A 21,251-nucleotide genomic window follows, 5' to 3' on the forward strand; every position below is an offset into this window, starting at 1 on the left:
TATAAATAAAGATTGTTGTTGTTGTTGTCCTGTAAGCACAGTCTGCCTGTGTCTTTTCTCTGCAAATGAACATTTTCAGCCAGTATAGGTAATACATCAACATGGCTGCCGTGGCTAAGTTAGGAATATTTATAATGTCATTTCCAAAACTTGCATATGATCTGCAATTTGTAGCAGATCTACTGACTGTCACAGAGCAGCTGGAGCAGTCTCGAATGCAGGTCAGTCCACTGCTGCCCCCTGTGGCCAAGTACCATAGCTACTGCTGGATGAACTCGTGACACATCTGCACCTGTTTCTATGAACACATTGAGTCTGAGTGGCTGCACTTACACTGGTGCATTCAAACATATTGAAAGATGCCAGCAATGTGGATTGTCAAGACTCAAACCAATCCACATTGCTGGCGTTGCATCTTTCAATGCCAGCAATGGGAGGTATCAGTGCTCAAACCTTTTGTGTTTGTTTCCAACAAGTTGCCCACCTCGGGAAACAAAAATGTGTTCTTTTACTTGTCAGATGAACATATGAGACACTTTGACTCTTCAGTGCAGTGTGGGGCCTAACAAAGATCTGTTTTGTGTCCCAGCTGATCAGCAGGAGGAGGAGAGTCTGACGGAGCAGCAGAGGAACATTTTCAGCTACTTGGACTCAGCTCAGCCACTACAGAGGAAACAATGAGCTCAACACAGAAGGTGACAGACAGAGCAGGACCATATGACCAAAGATATTTATCACCATATACATCTGAACATTTGCCATAACGATGTAGCTGACGATAGAATTGACACCAGACAAAATACTTTACAGCTGCACAACTTTATTAAAAACCCATCAATGTATTTTCACTGAAACAACCAGCTGTTGTTTATGTGTTTATGTACTAACAGCTGGAAACGTTTCATACAGCTGTGTTCGACAGAAATGAAGGAGAACATATTTAGTTCATTTGTTTCTACATGAGCTCTGTGTGATTTGATGAGTATCTGAGGCTGAGACCACAGGACTGTAAAACATGATTGTTGGGCTTCATTTCTGTGCTGAACAGTCGTTTAAGATTAGCTGTAAATAACAATTAGCTGATGTTGTTCATGAGACTAAAGTCACCTCACTGTGGTAATGTAAATATAATATGGCCAATATTATAGTTATTATATTGTTGGCATTACTAAATTTGGCTCAATGCTTACATATATGTGTAAAAAGCAAATGTAGGAGCTGTGATAACTGTGTCTGATAGAATGAAGAGTCGACTGATATATGAAATATTCCTTTATTGGGTGAGAAAATCAGACCATGTCATAACTGCTTTAAGTCACACAGAATAGATATCAGAGCCTTAAACGTCTTCGCCTCTATATATAACACCTCGTTGTCCTGTTCACTGGTACCATCCTGTTTCAAAGCAGCAACCATCGTTCCCATCCCAAAACAGTCAAATGTCACATGTCTGAACGATTTCAGACCTGTGGCACTCACCCCCATTCCCGCCAAATGCCTGGAGAGACTGGTCATTAAACACATCAGAGCTGCTTTTCCACCATCCCTGGACTCGCACCAGTTTGCATACAGGGAGAACCGGTCAACCGAGGATGCGATCGCCATAGTGCTGCACACATTACTGAAGCACTTGGAACACAGGAACACCTATGCACGGCTCCTCTTTGTAGACTACAGCTCGGCTTTTAATACCATCCGGCCATACAAACTCCGTCCCAAACTCCACCAACTGGGACTTAACTCCTCTCTGTGCAACTGGATTGTGGACTTCCTCACTAACCGTAGACAGAGTGTCAGAGTGGGTAAGAACACCTCTTCCACCCTTGTGGTCAACACCGGTGCCCCTCAGGGGTGTGTTCTGAGCCCTCTGCTATACACTCTCTTCACCCATGACTGTATTTCCTCCTGCGCGTCCAATCTCATTGTTAAGTTTGCAGATGACACTACAGTGCTCGGACTTATATCCAACAATGATGAGACAAACTATAGGACAGAGGTGCAACAACTAGAGTCATGGTGCCACGACAATAACTTGGTCTTAAACACCAAAAAGACCAAGGAGATCATTGTAGATTTCCGGAAGAGGGGTCATAACAACCATCTGCCTCTCTTCATTGGCAGTGAGGCGGTGGAGAGGGTGAGCAGTTTTAAATTCTTGGGGGTAACTGTGACCGAGGACCTGTCCTGGGGCAACCATATCACCTCAGTTGTACGGAAGGCCCAACAGCGCCTCTACTACCTGAGGAGACTGCGGAGCGCACACATTCCCAGATCTCTGATGTTGAACTTCTACAACTGTGCCATCAGCAGCGTTCTGACGTATGGATTTCTAGTGTGGTTCCCCAGCTGCACCAAGGCCGATCAGCAAGCACTCCAGCGGGTGGTGAAAGAAGCTGGCAGAATTATTGGAACAAGTCTGCCAGAGATCAGTAATATCTTCCCCACTCGCTGTCTGAGGAGGGTGCACAGTATCCTGCGGGACCAACATCACCCTGCGCGCCACCTTTTCCATCTGCTGCCCTCAGGGAGAAGGTACAGGTCTATACAGGCCAGAACATCCAGACTGGCCAACAGCCTGTATCCACAGGCTGTGAGGCTCCTGAACTCTCTGCCCCCCTCTCACGGACAATAACCATATCCAACTTCTTAATAGCAATGAACTGGTCTGCATTGGTGCATCATATCTTTATTCTCTTCCCCCTCCTGCCCCCCCCCCCTCTTTCTTAAATAGATAACTATCATATCTGATATCATATCTCACAGTACAATAATATTGAATGGGTTGCATTGTTGTATTTTGTCATGTTTCTCAGGTCTTTGTCTGAATTTCTACGAACATTATTGCTAAGGATTGTCTTATTGCATTGGAGTCACACTGGGTTAAATATGTACACTTGGGTTTTAAGGGGTATTTATTATTTTCTTCTTTTTTTGGGTTGTATGGAAGCCCCAAACGCAATTTCATTGTTCTTGACAATGACAATAAATAAATAAATACTAAATACTAAATACTAAACAGGCTGACTTCTGCTAAATGGGTCAAACTGGGCAGAAAGTCCACAAACACATAACATCCTTATAGAATATGATGTAACACTATAGATCAACTTAGCTCAGAATATATAAAGCATATAAACAGTTACAGCAATATGATGCAACAAACACAGCAGCTACTGATCCAAAATACTCAAAGCTTCATAGTCAAAGGAGCTTGCAAAGAAAAGCGTCTGGACTTCTTTAAGTTACTTGAAGACGTTTCACCTCTCATCCGAGAAGCTTCTTCAGTTCTAAGGTCAAATGGTGGAGAGTCCCAGATATAAACCTAGTGGGAGTGACCCCCCACAGAGGGACAAAAGGACCCCCCTCCTCTAATCGCCTGAGCCAAGGTGTGAAACTGGGTGTGGGCCCCAATCAGCCAGAGTTTCGGGTGAGTTCATTGTGAAACCTGGCCCCACCTTATCATGCGAATTCCTGAGATCAGATGGCCCAGGATGTGAGTGGGCGTTAAGGCGTCTGGGAAGGGATCTCAAAACTGGATTATAGATGGCAGAGAGTTGGTGTCGTAAACCCCGCCTCTGTTCAAAGATGGTCGCTCACAGTGGACATAGATGGATTCTTTCACTCCGCTTTCAAACCATCTGTCCTCTCTGTCCAAAATGTGAACATTGGCATCCTCGAAAGAGTGTCCTTTATCCTTAAGATGCAGATGGACAGCTGAGTCTTGTCCTGTGGAGGTGGCTCTTCTGTGTTGTGCCATGCGCTTGTGAAGTGGCTGTTTGGTCTCTCCAATGTAGAGGTCTGGGCATTCCTCGCTGCACTGTACAGCATACACCACATTGTTAAGTTTGTGTTTTGGCGTTTTATCTTTTGGGTGAACCAGTTTGTGTCTGAGCGTGTTGCTGGGTCTGAAATGCACCGGGATGTCATGCCTGGAGAAAACTCTCCTGAGTTTCTCTGATACACCGGCTACATAGGGGATGACAATGTTGTTGCGTCTGTCCTTCTTATCCTCCTTCGCTGGTGTCTGGTCTTCTTTTCTGTGCCTCTTTGCTGACTTTAAAAACGCCCATTTAGGATAGCCGCACGTTTTGAGTGCTTCCTTTACATGTGTGTGTTCCTTCTTTTTTCCTTCAGGTTGAGAGGGAACATGTTCTGCCCGGTGGTGTAGGGTCCTAATTACTCCAAGTTTGTGTTCCAGAGGGTGATGGGAGTCAAAGAGGAGGTACTGGTCCGTGTGTGTGGGCTTCCGGTAAACTTCGATGTTGAGGTTGCCGTTCTCTTCAATGTGCACAGTGCAGTCCAGGAAGGGCAAACAGTTGTCCTTTGTTTCTTCCCTGGTGAACTTGATGTTTTTGTGCGCAGTGAAGGATTCCACTTCTTGTGTCTTGATTTTGACCCAGGTGTCGTCCACATATCTGTACCAGTGGCTGGGTACTCTTCCTTTGAAAGAGCCAAGAGCCTTCCTTTCCACTTCCTCCATGTAAAGGTTGGCTACAATAGGTGACACGGGGGAGCCCATGGCACAGCCATGTTTTTGTCTGTAAAAGCCTTCGTTGTATTTGAAATATGTAGTGGTGAGGCAGAGGTCTAACAGTGTGCAAATCTGATCGGCTGTGAAGTTGGTCCTGTCCTCCAAGGAGCTGTCTTCTTGTAGTCATTTTCTGACAGTCTCCTCGGCCTCCGTGGTGGGTATGCAAGTGAAGAGAGAGAACTGAAGAAGCTTCTCGGATGAGAGGTGAAACGTCTTCAAGTAACTTAAAGAAGTCCAGACGCTTTTCTTTGCAAGCTCCTTTGACTACGATGACCTGGATGACTGAGAACCTTCACAGACTCAAAGCTTCATAGAACTGAAACCAACATTTATTTTTAGCTCCATCCTGCTGCTGATACAGACTTTAGGTTTCTGAACATTAAACTTGTTGCTGCCTTTCATAGTGTGTAACTTGAAGGCCCTGAGTACTTTCTCCCACACCGAAAACACTGGGATGATCACATTATTTGAACATTACCTAATAAGACGGATTCAGCACAGACAGTTATGTTAAACTTTCCTAGCAGTCCTTCACAAACAGGGAACAGTCTGTCTATTCTCTCCATCTGTCAGCTGCTGCTGGCTCTTCCTCCTCTTCCTCACACACTGCTGAGTTTGTCCTGGTGGATCATCAGGGGTGCAAAGCCTCACAGATGATGTGCAGCAGTGGCTCCCTCAGTCTGTCCTCACTCTGGACACTTGCAGTCGTCACACATGGAAATCAAATGTGTGATAAGCTGCAGGATTCAGACACAAGTGTAACTTATAAACACATGTTCATACTTTTATTCCACAATCAGAGAGAAAGAAACAGAGAGAGAGTGCAGGACAGACAGACAGGTGACAGTCTCAGGTGTACACACTGCTACACAACAGCACCAGAGAAGCAGGATTTAGTGTTTGTGTTATTACGAGTGTAAACAAGAAGAGTTCCAGATGGTGCAGTGGACACATGTGTGACTGCTGTGATTAAAGCATCTTTCTTTCAGCTTAACGAGTGAACCGTCAGCTCGTTCAAACACACGTTAAAGTGCGTTTGGCTCGACACCACCGAACAGAGGCAGCAATATAACACAGCTAACATTAACAGTGCAGTGAATCCTGCTTGTGCCGTGATGTTCAGGACTGCAAACCGAGCAGCATCACTGACTTTCAGCTTGTTGTGTTTGTGGATATATGACTGACTTTAATTATCCACAAAATCATCACATTCTCTGTCAGATTAAGGTCGACTATTGAACGGCGTATATTTTAAAGGCTTTAAAACCAAGTTAACGCTGAAAGTACAAACATCACTAATGTCACATAACTCTGCCGACAAGGCATAGCTATGGCTATGAAATGCTCTTTGTGTATCACTTCTTCATTATGAAAGATGTCATTAATGCACTAGTAATGTCTCATCTGGAGTATTGTTCAATCATTTGGTCAGCAGCTAATAAGACAGATCTTAACAGACTTCAGTTAGTCCAGAATAAGGCGTCCAGATTAGTGTGAAGATGTTCATACTATAGTAATATTGATAAAATGCATAATAACCTTTCTTGGCTTCCTGTACAGGCTAAAATATTCTATGGCTTACTTGTAGTTCTAAAGAAAGCAATTCTGTTAAACACACCACATTTATTCTGCTCAGCTGCAGTATCCAGATGAAATACATCATCATATTACACAGTTTTCAACAAGCTGCAATTTAGTAAATGCTCGAGTTAAAAGTAACGTTTTGTAAAACTGTTACATTTAGAGCAACTTTTAAGTGGAATAAGTTGCCTTAAAAAATTAGAGAATTATTCAAAACTTCAATGAACACTTAAAAGCCGATTTACAGAGCTTTTAGTTGTTGTAAATATTGTAAGACATGATTTGTTTTTGAAATTTGTGTAATGTGCCTCAATGTTATTGATATTATTATTATTATTATTGATTGCTTATATTTGAACAATTGTGAAACGTCACTGTGGATGTAAGAGTGAAATTATGTGGATATCTTGAATCCACTTTATTGTGTAATATTTTATGTGAGTATTTGACGGAAGACGAGCAACATCTGTTGTGGAAGCTAACGGGGTTCCTTTAGAATAAACAAACATAGGATTTATTATCACTGAATAATTCTGTATAAATCTATACAAATTATAGAAATATGTAATAGGAAACAACAAAATAATCTAAATTATAAAATAATGTGTGTGTGTGTGTGTGTGTGTGTGTGTGTGTGTGTGTGTGTGTGTGTGTGTGTGTGTGTGTGTGTGTACAATCAGGAGGGATGGGCATGATTTTAGTGTTTGAACAGTCATGAATTATCTTTAACAGCAGGTTGGATGTAATGTGTTAGAACTACCAGCAGGTGGGGTTAAGAGACCTTTAAAACACTAGGAGTCCCAGGCTTCTACCTTTAAAACCCGGAGTGCAGCCAAATGGCTTTTAGCTAGGCTTTAGCTTCAGCCAAGTGGAAGCTAAATTGGCTAGTCATCCATATGTATATTAGGTTGTTACCTGGGAATTCTGGAGGGAAGCGGAGTGGGGGTGTGTGAACGAGGGGGTGGGGGAGCTGCTAAAAGCTGTGAACTTCCCTTTTGTGTTTCATCTTGATGCATTCTCAATCATCCAGGGAAATAAATCTCCAAAAGTCACCAACTTGGAGTGTTTCAGTTTGCCATCTTAGGGAGAAATCAACACACATGGGTGTATTTCCTTTGTTGCTGAGATTTACTGATAAAAACAGTACAAAAAACCAACCATTTGTACACATATTTACAAATAATAATAAAAAGTGAGTGAGTACATTTCAACATTTTCAGCAATCACTCACAATCCTGGCACTGCCATGGTATCTGTAGTCTGCATTTACCACATGTGTATCTGTTGCAGTGAACACATCGCACAGTGGCATGATTGTTCTTGCAATTGTGTTTGACCTGACACATGGCTCTTTTTCCAGGGCTCGTTGTGGAGGGTTGTGTGCAAAGCAACTGTTCTTTTCTTGCCTTCTTTGCAGCTACATGAGAGTGAGCCAACTCTGTTGCAAGCTCCACCAGGAAGTCCACCCGTCTTTCCTTCATCCCGGTGCATGCTTGATACAGCACATGTGCATTCAGTGCTGCCATGTCAATCATGTTATAAAACACGGCAACTGGCCAGGTTGAAAACACCTAAGAAATAAGATAAATTGTTATTTCCATAGCCCTTTTACACTTACCTGTGTACACTTACACATACCTGAGTGGTGAATTCACCACTCAGGTATGTTGCAGGTCTTTTGTGGTTCTATGTTTATGTGTTTCATTGTGTGTAAAAGGGCTATGGAAAAAACAATTTATCTTATTTCTTAGGTGTTTTCAACCTCTGCTGCCACGCTGACGGCGTATGCGGCCAAACGGAAGAAGACAGTCTATATTCTTAGCAGCATGCACAGCGTGGTTCAGACTGATAACACTACCAAAAGGAAGCCAAACACAGTCACCCTTTACAACAAAACAAAGTGTGGCGTGGATGTGATGGACCAGATGGTTCGGGAGTACACTGTCCGCAGAGGAACACGGCGCTGGCCAGTTGCCGTGTTTTATAACATGATTGACATGGCAGCACTGAATGCACATGTGCTGTATCAAGCATGCACCGGGATGAAGGAAAGACGGGTGGACTTCCTGGTGGAGCTTGCAACAGAGTTGGCTCACTCTCATGTAGCTGCGAAGAAGGCAAGAAAAGAACAGTTGCTTTGGACACAACCCTCCACACCGAGCCCTGGAAAAAGAGCCACGTGTCAGGTCAAACACAAATGCAAGAACAATCATGCCACTGTGCGATGTGTTCACTGCAACAGATACACATGTGGTAAATGCAGACTAAAGATACCATGGCAGTGCCAGGATTGTGAGTGATTGCTGAAAATGTTGAAATGTGCTCACTCACTTTTTATTATTATTTGTAAATATGTGTACAAATGGTTGGTTTTTTGTACTGTTTTTATCAATAAATGTCAGCAACAAAGGACATACACCCATGTGTGTTGATTTCTCCCTAAGATGGAAAACTGAAACACTCCACTCCCCCACCCCCTCAATCACACACCCCCACTCCCCTCCCTCCAGAATTCCCAGGTAACAACCTAATATACATATGAATGACTAGCCCATTTAGCTTCCACTTGTCTGAAGCTAAAGCCTAGCTAAAAGCCAAATGGCTGCTCTCCGGGGGTTTAAGTGGTGTTTGGTGCCACGCTCCACCTTCAGGTTTAAAACTAGTGTTAATGGAGTTTGAAGGTTGAGTTTGTTCCACGACTGCATTTCACTCACTGCCTCTGTTTGTATCTCTGTCACTGCAGGACCAACATGGAGCCAGAAGTCAGCGCTCTCAGGAGGCCGACAAACCTCACAGAAGAAAGGGAGAGAAAAAACACACCTGTGACGAGTGTGGGAAGGGTTTTACTGTGAGGGCTAAACTAAAACAGCATCAGGTCATCCACACTGGAGAGAGACCGTTCAGCTGTGACGAGTGTGGAAAGTCTTTTTCCTTCAAGCGTTCCCTAAAAAGACACCAACTCATCCACAGTGGAGTTAAAGCGTACAGCTGTGATCAGTGTGGCAGAGCTTTTACTCAAAGTAGCAGCTTACAGAATCATCTAGTTACCCACTCTGGAATTAAGCCATACACCTGTGATCAGTGTGGGAAGGCTTTTACTCAAAGTAGCCACTTACAGAGGCATCTAGTTACCCACTCTGGAATTAAGCCATACAGCTGTGACGAGTGTGGGAAGGGTTTTACTGTGAGGGCTAAACTAAAACAGCATCAGGTCATCCACACTGGAGAGAGACCGTTCAGCTGTGACTTGTGTGGAAAGTCTTTTTCCTCGAAGGGTTCCCTAAAACAACACCAACTCATCCACAGTGGAGTTAAAGCGTACAGCTGTGATCAGTGTGGCAGAGCTTTTACTCGCAGTAGCCACTTACAGAGTCATCTAGTTACCCACTCTGGAATTAAGGCGTACAGCTGTGACATCTGTGGAAAAACTTTCAGCCAGAGAGGGAGCCGAAATACACACCTACGCATTCACACCAGACATGATGTGTACTGCTGTGAACAGTGTGGCAAATACTTTACAACAGACGCACAGTTACAACAACACATGTTTACCCACACTGAGGAGAGACCTTATCGATGTGACCTGTGTGAGAAGACTTTTAAAGCTCCACATCACCTGAGACGACACCAACAGATCCACACCAGAAAGAGACTCTACAAGTGCATCTACTGTGAGAGAAGCTTCTCACAGTCAGGTCATCGTAACATTCATGAACGTGCACACATGGAAGGAAACTACAGCTGTGACCAGTGTGCCCAAACATTCACCTCATTGTCTGCTCTGTGCAAACATCAGCGCGATCACTCAGGGCTGAAATCACTCCCATCACTGGATCACAGTGAATCTGAAGACACAGAAAGATCCTCTGGTTTCTGTGTCGGACTCAAAAAGCTTGAGATCAGGCTCCACAGAGTTCAGAGAGAATCATTTAAACTTGTGTTGAACTGAACTGGTTGCTGGGCTGAACTTCTACATAATACAGATCTACATGGGATCTTCTTTTCTGTTTTTTACTGAGTCAGTTTTGTCCTTTTTTCTTTGTCCTGGTTTTGCTCGTCTGTAAATGATTGAAACTCAGTCAAATAGTTCATTGTTCTCCAGCAAAACGTTTTGGAAACTCATGTTTAACCTTTAAAACTCTGACATGTTTTAGCACACAAGGCTTCATCGGGGAGTTCACTCATGATTGGACCATGAGAACAAAGGTTTTTAGTTCTTTCAAAGAGAGTCTTGGAGATGTTTGATGTTTCTGTTTTTCTGAAACCACCTGAAAGAAAAACTATTTTTCTTGCTTTATGTAGTGTGGAAGTTTTTAATGTTTCTTCATCTGTTATGTTCTTGAATGTGTTCACGTGAAGATGGTATAAATAAACTGTTGTCAGAGATTTACAGTTATCAAACAGTTAGGTGAATAAACAACACTGAGACACTTGGAGACGGTTAACGTGCTGCACGGGTGAGGGCTCAGAGAGGACTCACACCGAGCTGCAGTAGTCGTTTATTATTTATAGCAGGGTGAAACAAGCATAGCAGTTTCCTCTAATTTTGCATATGTGTGTGTGTGTGTCTAAGTTCGTATAACTATCATAGGGTGAACTTCCTCTTTCTATAAACAGAGCGAGTAGTACATTTTGTTCTTTTCCTATTAAGAGTAAAATATGAACATGTACTTTAATGCAACATAAAACTCATTAAAGCGTTTCTTCTTTAACATCCCCTCCTGATGTTAATATTTTTCACTTAATCATACTTTATTATCAGCCAACAATCACTTGCTTATAACATTTTCAATTGTAGCATCATTCAGTATGTGTGTGTGTGTTTCTATACTAAATCTTCTTCATCCGGTTCATCTTCTAGTGGCAGTCCAACATAGGTAATTACTGTGGCCTGTACCATTTTGTCAATCATGGATCTTATGCATGGTAGGATACATGTAGAAAACAAGCACAATAATAGAAGCAGAACTCCTATCAGTACGAGTCCTTTTATCACGAGGGTCTTCCAGCTGCCACTCAGCAGCCAGGTCAGCCAGTCCTCATTGTTCGTGACATAGTCTTGTTGCTGCGCATTACTCAGTTGTCGCAACTTGTCTAGGGCGGTGGTCATGGTCAAGGAGTGCACGTTGTCCGGGATATAGGTGCAACAAGTGGTGTTGAATAAGACACAGAGGCCCCCTCTCTCAGCGAGAATCATGTCCAGGGCGACCCTGTGTTGCATGACCACTATTCTGATCGCGTCGATTTCCTCATTCTGAGCCTTATTTATCTTTGTTGAGCTGTTCAGGAAAAGTCCAAATCGGTAGTCAAGAGTCTCAATTCTTAACGTGTTTTTTCCAGTTCCGACCCATGGGAACAGTGAGTGCAGGACCTTCTGTCCGGTGGTCCACAACTTGAACTCCGCTGGTACATCACTGCCCCAGATTGGGTCATAGGGTTGCACGTCATCAGTGTTCCTCTTGCGTCGTGGTTGGTTCTGATGACATGGTTGACCATAACATACTATTGGCGAGACTAGAGCACACTGTAGGCATCAAGGGCGCTGCCTTGGATTGGTTTAAATCTTACCTCTCCGATCGGCTCTCTTCGGTTCACTTGGCCACCTCCTCCTCCTCCGCTGTACCTGTTTGCTGTGGTGTCCCCCAGGGATCTGTGCTAGGCCCTACCCTGTTCTCACTGTATATGCTTCCTTTAAGTGTCATTTTTGAGAAATACCACATTGCCTTTCACTATTATGCCGATGACATCCAGATCTATTTTGAGCTGAATGATGATCTAGCTATGTCCGTGAGTAACTTTCGAGAGTGCATGTGTGAGGTCAAGCAATGGCTTCTGGCAAATTTTCTTATCCTTAACGATAAGAAAACTGAAATTGTGGTCTTTGGCAGTGACGCTCTTTGTGCCAAACTTCATGATGCTTTTGGTTTTCTCACTAGTTCTTTCCCTGACACTGTTAGGAATCTGGGTGTGCTACTTGACAGCTCATTTAAACTTGATAAACAAGTATCTGCTGTCGTCAGATCTAGTTTCTACCAACTTCGCCTTATTTCCAGGGCCAAACACTACATCCCGCACAATGACTTGGAAAAGCTTATCCATGCCTTTGTTACGTCAAGACTAGATTACTGTAATTCACTTTATTATGGTCTCCACTCTACCCTTTTACATAGATTACAGACAGTCCAGAATGCCGCTGCACGCATTCTAACTAAAACTAAGAAGTTTGCTCACATCACTCCCGTCCTTGCTGATCTGCACTGGTTGCCTGTGAAATTTTGTATTCAATTTAAAATTCTGTTGTTTACTTTTAAAATTACTAATAACACAGGGCCAAGTTATCTTAAGGATCTCTTAAATTCATATCTTCCTACGAGGGCCTTAAGATCTTCCTCACAGTTATTGTTGGTTCAGCCCAGATCTCGCTTGAAGTCTAGAGGTGATCGAGCGTTCGCTCTAGCTGCACCTGAGCTGTGGAACAGTCTCCCGATTGGCATCCGGGCGTCTGATTCTATTCAATCTTTTAAATCACGGCTTAAAACATATCTGTTTGAACTTGCTTTTTCTACTAGTTAAATTCTCGCCTTGCTTCTAGTGAGTTGTTCTATTAATGTGTCTGGTTGTTTTGCGTTGTCCTGCACTGTCAATGTTTTCTATCACTGTGTTTGATGGTACAGCTTTACAGCTTTACTCTGCTATAGCTGTGTGCTATAGTTTATTTTATTAGTGGTTTTACCTGTGAACATAATCTCTCACTTATATGACTCTGACGTTATAGTGCTAATTATTTTATTGTTGCGTAGCCTATGTCCTCTATCACTGTGTATGATGGTACAGTTCTACTTTGCTATAGCTGTGTGCTATAGATTATTCCTATTAGTGGTTTTTACCTGTGAACATAATCCCACACTTATATGACTCTGATGTTTTAGTGTAAATCATTTTATTGTTTTATTGTTTCATGTAAAGCACTTTGGCATGCCCCTGGCTTTTAATGTGCTCTATAAATAAAGATTGTTGTTGTTGTTGTTGATGGAATACTCTGAAGGTGTGGTCTGACACTAAAATTGGGGCGCAGAGTCCGGTACAAGAAAAGCTCACAACTAAGACAAAACTGCTCCTGCAAGGAAAGCTCACTGTTATGCATGCAAGGTGATCAGCTCTAGGTGAGAAGACATTTAAATCTCACACTTGTTCTGCTGCATTTTTGAAGCTCAATTCCAGGAACAGATCGCAGGGTTCATTTTTATATACACTGCAACTGCCATGAGGACAGGGCCATTTTTTGTTGTTGTTTGTTTTTCCTTTTGCTCTGTGCAGCATTTTGGCAGCATTTTTAAATTTCTCTTTGTATTTTTTCTGTCTTTTACTAGTGAAGAGATGTAGCGTGAACAGTTATACAGTCTAAATATCCCATATGGGTCGTGTGAAATGGTGTTTTCAGTTTCATTCAGTTGAAGTAAAGAACGTTGAATATTTCTAAGTGTGCTGTTTTGAACCAACATGTCACAGTATGATCAGTGCTGTAATTTTTGACAGTCACTGTATCAATGTTATTTTTGCATCCCTTGAATAAAGGTTTTGACCTGCAAGTGCTAATTTCTTTAGTTATTGGGGTAAAATGGGTAATGTTAATAGGAAGGTGTTTGCCAATTCAGTAACCTAATTTAATGTTAATGGAAACTAACATTATCTCAAATTGTTTAGTTATAATTGTTGTTTAACTGAACCTTGATTTTTGATCTTGATTTGTTCTTTCCCAACATTTTTCAAAAGAAACAGTCTAATTTCTTTGCTGTGATTGATTCCAGAGAACACGGAAGAACTGACATTATTTAACTGTTGATTTATGTAGATTCAGTGGAGGAGTAATGCCAGTTTAATTCTTTACCTACTGTCAATGCAGTGAAATTAGACATTTTGTTTTGAAAGGTTACTGGTGGATGCCAGCAACCATCTTGGAAGAGAACAATATAATCTGTTATAAGGCCTCCATTTGAAAATTGTGTATTTGATACTAGAATATAATAGCAAAATGTAATTTGAAGATAACATGTAGTATTTAAGTGACCAAGTAGTATTGGGTAAAAGTTATTGAATGGTGTTGGGATAAAGTGAGAAAATTGTGAAGGATTAAAATATTCCAAGAGCTCAAATTACTTCATCAAAACATGTTTAAGTCACATTTTATCAACACAAATTGCACAGGTTTATTGAACATGAATAAATTGTGTTAATTTAACTCAATTGTTTAAGTTGCTGCCAAAGCAAAACATCTGTGTGCAACAAATGTCCACCATTGAATTAAGTAAATCCAACAACATATTTTTTTCAGTGTAGTTTGGACTTTATGATTTCTGTAACTGGAAAATATTATTTTGTTTAAAGACAGAAGTGACCGCATAGTTGCAACATCAAAGGGAAATATTAATTAATTAGCATCAAGTATATTTGTTGCTTAAGCGTTTGCACTATAACTTAAGTAGGATTATAACTTTTAAGGAAGGAAAGATTTCAGATATTTAGTTCACTGTTTCAGTTATTTTATATGAAATTAAAACATTTACGTTGGTCAAATATGATGCTCTAAATCAAATAAAAGTTTGAAAATAAATGATGTATTTTTAAATGCTGCAACAAATGTTCACAAAAAGTAACTATAATTAAAACCAGTTAAACAAAATCAAATGTTTGAATCATGCTTAACCAAATGCCAGGCTGCAGAGCTGAACCTAAAGTATACGTAGAAAGATTTCAACATCTGAGCAGTTTTTAATGTTTTTATCACATATAAATGTCACAGCAGTGGGTCCTGGCCCAATGCTTTGTGTTTTTGGTTTTCTTTGACTCTTGTTTTTCTTGGTTTTTGTTCTTCTTATTTATCAGGCTCTCAGTAATCTTAGTTCTCCCTCCCTCAGTGTTCATTTCAGCCTGTGTTTAGTTTCTGTTCCCGTGTCCCACGTTTCATCGTTTCATGTCGAGTCAGCCCTGTCTCTCTGTTTCCTGTGTCTCCCCAGTCAGCCCCGCCTCCCTCGGGCACTCATGTGTGATACAGAGTAATAAACCTGACTACATTTGCTACACTCTCTTTATTACCTGTTACTTTAAAATTCATACACTAATTATGTCTGCCCATCTCTCTAATGTGAAGGTCAAAGGTCAACATCCCAGTGACATAAGAATAATCCCAAAGGGGCAAAGGCAGCGGTTAATTTAGCACATTTAGCATTAAGGGTACAGCAAGGATATACTTTTACTTATTGTGGCAGGGGTGTGGTCTCTGGCCTGCTGCAGCGGAGGCTGGTGGCGGGACGTTGGACGGCACAGGTGAGGGTGATGGAGCTCATGACTCTCCCCTTTATAGTGACGGAGGAGACTGGCGTGGGGGAAGCGTGTAGTGGAGGAAGCCGAGGAGAGAGCTGGTTTCTGGCTACAAAGACGGCGTCAAACCAGAAAAGATTGCTCGTGGTCAAATAATGTGTAATAATAATGAAATAAATAGGCCATTGGGAAAAACGGGATTTTGAAATAAAGACTGACTTTGAAAAAAAGGACATTTTGGAATAAAAATGGCTGGGAATAAATAAAATGCCTCAGGAATAATTTCTGTTATTGTGAAAAATAATGATCATGAAATAATATTTCACAATAATAAGTAAATTTATATAGCAGAATGCAATATATTTCACAATAATGAGCTTTTTTTCAAAATGTGTTCAATTATTTCACAATATCATTCTCACATTACATATCTGTGTCTTATTTATTCACATAGTTATTTATTTCATCATGACTTATTTATTTATTTAATTTTGAACACTTTGGAGTTCCATATGGTTGTAGTGGGCTTGTAATGTAAATGTGGTCTGATTAAATGTGACATTAATGCTGACGCTGCTTAAACCTGATAAAACAGTTCTATTAGTGGGTCTGTGTGATCAGCATCAGTGGGTGAAGCTGAGGCCTTGACTAGTAGAACGTCATGTTGGTGTTTAACAACACATGAGCCAACATCAGACTCCGAGATCTTCTGATGCTAAAGATCAGAAGATCCAGTGTGACATCATCGTTACCTGGCAACAGCAGCCCTCATCTGACTTTATTGGAGGATATTTACACCAGCAACACGGTTTAGTTTGATATGACGGATTAACAACATGCTGTGATATCCAGTTCATCTGTAATAGATACTGGATCTAATCAGTCAGCAGATATTTGATCAGCTTATTTATAATTATACTAGAAACAAATACAACTGTGTTGGTGATTCATGCAAACTTGCATATCAGCCTTTGAAGGTTTTGTAGTATTGAGAACAAAGAGGTTGTGTTAGGGCTGAAAAGCCCGACTTGTTCTCCTCTGCAGGTCATCAAATGCACCACAGAAGTTTGTATTTGCACAGCCTGTATATGTTTGATGGCTTTATTATTCTCTGTTCAAAGACAGTAAATATGGAAAATGTCTCATGTAGTATCAGCTTCATGTAAAATGACTGCAGCAAACATTTAGAGAACATGTGCTGCTGTTTGTCCTACATTTCAACACTGAATGAACCCTGAAAACATGATGGCAGCTGGCAGGTTGGAGTTCACATGAAATATCGGCTGTATGAAGACTGGAAATATAGATGATAAAAACATGCAGCCAAACATTTGTGGACATGAATAAACTATCTGATCCAAAAAGCAGGAAGTGACACAGCTAGAAAGTGTGTAACAGCTGAAGTCAAATGTGATGCAGAGTTGAATCTGCACTTGGATCCATCTGTGAAAGGTCCACATGTAGGAATCACATGAGTCCTGATGTTTGTCAGTCCAGCTTGATAACTCCATCTACTGTGGGCTACATATACTGGGCTGGTAGCTCCACAGTGTTGGAAAGAAACTATTAAATGTGCAAAGTTTAAAATCAGAGGCTCTTCTAACACAGGAGCCATGTTGAGTTTAGATCACAGCCGACCACCGGCAGTCTGAAATGGAATGAAGCCCATTGACAGCCAGCAGGTCTAAACAGGAACACACCCATTTGTATGTGTGGCAATGATGTGGCTGCAGCTGACACAGGATTGGTTCAAACTAAACATCAGACACATTTCACAGAGTTCACAAATAAACTCACGTTTTTATTTTTGAAGATGATCATAAAGTAGAATTTATGGTCCAGTAGAAACAGCAGGAGGTTTGAGCCCCTCAGCCCTAAACTGAGTGTTTCAGCTGATCTGAGGCTTTCTGGGAGTTTGTTCCAGATATAAGGAGCATAAAAGCTGAATGTAGCTTCTCCGTGTCTGGTTCTGACTCTGGGAACTGATAAAAGACCGGATTCAGATGACCTGAGGGATCTGGAAGGTTCATACTGGGTCAGGAGGTCACTGATGTATTTTGGTCCTAAACCATTCAGAGCTTTATAGACCAGCATCAGAACTTTAAAGTCTATCCTCTGACGGACAGGCAGCCAGTGTAAAGACCTCAGAGCTGGACTGATGTCCACTTTTTTGGTCTTAGTGAGGACTCGAGCAGCAGAGTTCTGAATGAGCTGTAGTTGTCTGACTGATGTTTTAGGTAGACCTGTAAAGATGCTGTTACAGTAATCAAGCCTACTAAAGATGAATGCATGGACTAGTTTTTCCAGGTCCTGTTGAGACATCAGATCTTTTATCCTTGAAATATTCTTGAGGTGATAGTAAGCTGATTTTGTTATTGTCTTAATGTGTTTTTCTAAGTTTAGGTCTGCATCCATCACTACACCCACATTTCTCGCCTGGTTTGTGGTTTTTAGATGTATAGATTGAAGTTTTCTGGTGACCTGTAATCGTTTTTCTTTGGTGCCAAAGACTATTACTTCAGTTTTGTTTTTGTTTAGCTGGAGAAAATTGTACGGGGCCTTGGTCTCCTGGTGACATTGTGATATATATTTGTGTGTCATCTGCATAGCTATGACAGTTTATTTTGTTGTTCTTTATAATCTGTGCCAGTGGGAGCATGTAAATGTTAAACAGAAAGGGTCCCCAGATGGAACCTTGGGGAACTCCACATGTGATACTTGTCTGCTCGGATGTGAAGTTACCTATTGATACAAAGTATTTCCTGTTTTCTACGTATGTTTTGAACCAGTTTAGTACAGTTCCTGAAAGACCTGTCCAGTTCTCCAGTCGTTTGAGTAATATGTTGTGGTCAACTGTATCAAATGCTGCACTGAGATCCAGTAAAACTAAAACTGACATTTTTCCACTGTCTGTATTCAGACATATGTCATTAAACAGCAGAAACAGGATTTGGAGGAAGATGTTAATAGATTAGAAAGAATTGTACACTGTGAATCAATGCAAGTCTTTCTATATAGACAGATCTGTAATAATCCCTCAGGTAGGTTCCTCTGGGACAGTCACAGATAGAGACACCAATTCTGACATCCTTTGAAAGTCTGACTTTGAATTTTCATCACTCGTCATGCACACAGATGTTAATTCTACATATTCCTGGTACTGAACTCTAAATCAATATGAAGAAAATGCTCCTGCTAATCTGCATCTATGTTGATATCAAATCCTTTTCCAGCACATGGATAAATCTCTATAAATCTTTCAGTCTGATCAGAATGGGCTCAGTGTTGTTATTGCAGCTCCCTGATGTTTGAAAAGCTAAATGTCCATTTTAAAGTGCTCGTGTGTAGGATTGTGTTTCCTTCCTTTGTGCAGTTCTTACAGTAAACATGTTTGAATGTTTCCTGTTCCCCTGATGCTTCTTCCTGTTGGATAAAATTGGTTTGAATAACATGTTCTTATAGGTTTCAATGAACTTCAAACTGTGATCCACTTACAAAACTGCCTCATTTTATTGGAACGATCCACATTTGCATCCATTCACGGTACATTTGACATCTGAACACGTTTGTACACATGATGAAAGGACAGATGGTGTTTGTGTGTCCTTCTTAAACTCAGTGTGGATGTTTCATCATGTAGAACTACTTAGAACAAAGTCTTTGGAACATTTGGAGAACACGTTTAGGAAAGTAACATCCTGGTAGAACATTTTCTTAAAGCAAAGCAGAGCTGCAACATGACTGTGAGCATTCAGAAGAATAAAGTCAGAATACTTTATTATTATGAAGACTAAAGTGCACCTTGATGCTGCCGATGAACACACATGTTCTTTGTGAAAGCATGTGTGAGCACAGCTGACACGCACCACACTGACCCCACTCGCCCCATTTCTTCATCCACTTCTTGCTCTTGTGCTTGAAATGAGACGCAGCAAAAGTCAGAGGCTCTAAAATCCACACAAAGGGGGCTCGTTAGATCAGGATACTGGATGTGATCCATAGAAAACATGGATAATACACCACTTTATTTGAAGCATCTGTAGCACTGCCTCAGCTCTGGATGTTTCCACAGACTCCTCTGTGCACCTAAAGGAAAGGTCAAAGGTCAGCAGCACATGTAGTTGGGACAATTCTTCAGTTGCACAAACTCTACAATTTTTTTCCTCCAATGACGACTTTTCACTTGCAGAAATGGTCCTGTGTGATTTCCAGGCTGTGATATAAAAACTAGTTCCTAATGGCAGCGACTCACTCAGTAAACATGTGTTTCCTTCACCAACCTCACACACAGATCCAATAAGATCAGGAAGTGGGCAGTATAGTACAATATGTGTTATTCTGTGCTGCACTGCCCAAACTAAAGATCTGCTGAAGTGTTGGAAATGATCCAGATGTTTATTTTGGACGATACAGCAGAAGATCAGACATGAAAGTGGAGATAACACAGAAGACCTGCAGCAAAGGTCAGAGGTCAGACTGGGCCCTGGATTCAACAATGAGCCAATGATCATCAAGCAGTGACTAAAGCAGAGCCCTGACGTTCTGACATTCATCACACAGTCAGAACAAATGTCTGCTGATGACTTCATCTCATGAAACGACTGATAGATGTCAGTTCATTGATCAGCTGAGCTGCTGATCTTCATCGTCACAGAAACATTCAGCTTGTTTCAATCAGTAAATAACTCCCACTACTCCCAGTTTGAACTGTTCCCACTCAAAATGCTGTGAGAACAATGATCATTGTAGAACTTCACAAACATCACGTGTTGTTTTCCACATGTAAGATCAGCAAACACACAGAAACTTCCTGTTGCCACACACGGCCTCTAAAATCTCTTCCACGCTTTCTGTCTGAAGTCCACTCTCTGTGTCGGATCCACAGGAAACAACAAGATCTTATTAACATGGTTTTCAATGTGTCTCCTTCCAAAAAGTCCAACCAATGAACAAATGTGTGTATTTGTGGAGGCCGAACAAAAGCATGACACATTTCTCTGTTTCTATAAACTGGAGTCAAACACAAACATGAAGAGTTTCACTGACAGACTCCAAAATGCCCCCACAGTGGATCAAAGGGAAATCCTACAGTGTGGCCAGAGACTCTTAATGGCTCCAACATCAACACATCCACAATGTTGGATCCAGTTCTGCCTCACAGAGTTACTAAGACACACCCTCTGCCAGCATCACAACAGCTCCACCTGCTCCACCTGCCTCCTCAGCATCTGTACACCTGAAGAGAAAAGAAAGGCTCCAACAGCTCAAATCTACAAAGGATTCATGAAGTTTCATCCAACAATAACATGTTTGCCTTCCACAGTGTGCTGTTAGACACCACTGTACCTCTGCCATTTCAAAAAGAGCAGCTTGGGAACATTTTGGCTCCAAACACTTTGTGTTTAAGTTCTTTGTTTTCTTTGTGAAGCCGACAACATCTGGAGCTTTGTGACTCATAGAAACATCATTTTGTTCTTTAGATGACAGCAGATTGGGACTGAATAATCAATCACTATCAAACCAATAAAGACAAACATGCTGATTTTACAGGAACTTTGTTGGAGAAGCTGCAAAGACATGAAACTGGTGGAGATCCCAAACCAGTTGATAGTGCTGGTTATTCCAAATAAAGCTGTTTCCCTTTGAGATGAAATGACTTTGTGTCCTGATATATAATAAAGATGTTGTTGTTTTTGAGCCCCTGTATTAAAAGTAGTTTAAAGTCAGCTTGAGTTTGATGTCTTTATGTCAAAGCTGCTCATGATGTTGAGCTGCTGATGGAATAAAAACAATATAAAAGCATGTAGTCCAGACTTAAATG

The 21,251-nt window shown here is 41.3% G+C and overlaps 1 long non-coding RNA gene across 1 annotated transcript in view; it reads left to right on the plus strand.

Moving 5' to 3' along the window:
* Window positions 1–467: 467 nt before the first annotated feature.
* The window catches only part of LOC112432914 (uncharacterized), a 118,351-nt gene continuing 97,567 nt past the window's right edge, over window positions 468–21,251 (plus strand). The window contains exon 1 of the long non-coding RNA XR_013100384.1: window positions 468–695. This is a non-coding gene — a long non-coding RNA (uncharacterized LOC112432914). The remainder of the gene's footprint in view (window positions 696–21,251) is intronic.

This window comes from Maylandia zebra, linkage group LG2 (assembly GCF_041146795.1).
Source record: "Maylandia zebra isolate NMK-2024a linkage group LG2, Mzebra_GT3a, whole genome shotgun sequence".
Taxonomy (NCBI): domain Eukaryota; kingdom Metazoa; phylum Chordata; class Actinopteri; order Cichliformes; family Cichlidae; genus Maylandia; species Maylandia zebra.